Genomic DNA, 267 nt, shown 5'->3' on the forward strand with positions numbered 1-267 from the left:
TGGCTAAATCAAGAGGGGTTCTGGAAGCTTCCTGGTAGCTTGTTCTGGCTTTATACTTTCCCAGCTTAACAGCGTGTCCATTCATTGCAGACACAGCACATTCAGATGGACAGAAATTATCTCCTCTTACAAGGAGTCATTAAAAATAGAGACCAAGACCCAAGGGAGATGATACCCACTTGAAAAACAACACCTCAGGCCGGGCGCGGTGGCTCACGCCTGGATTCCCAGCACTTTGGGAGGCTGAGGAGGGTGGATCACCTGAAG

The sequence above is a fragment of the Macaca thibetana genome, chromosome Y (assembly GCF_024542745.1).
Source record: "Macaca thibetana thibetana isolate TM-01 chromosome Y, ASM2454274v1, whole genome shotgun sequence".
Lineage (NCBI taxonomy): Eukaryota > Metazoa > Chordata > Mammalia > Primates > Cercopithecidae > Macaca > Macaca thibetana.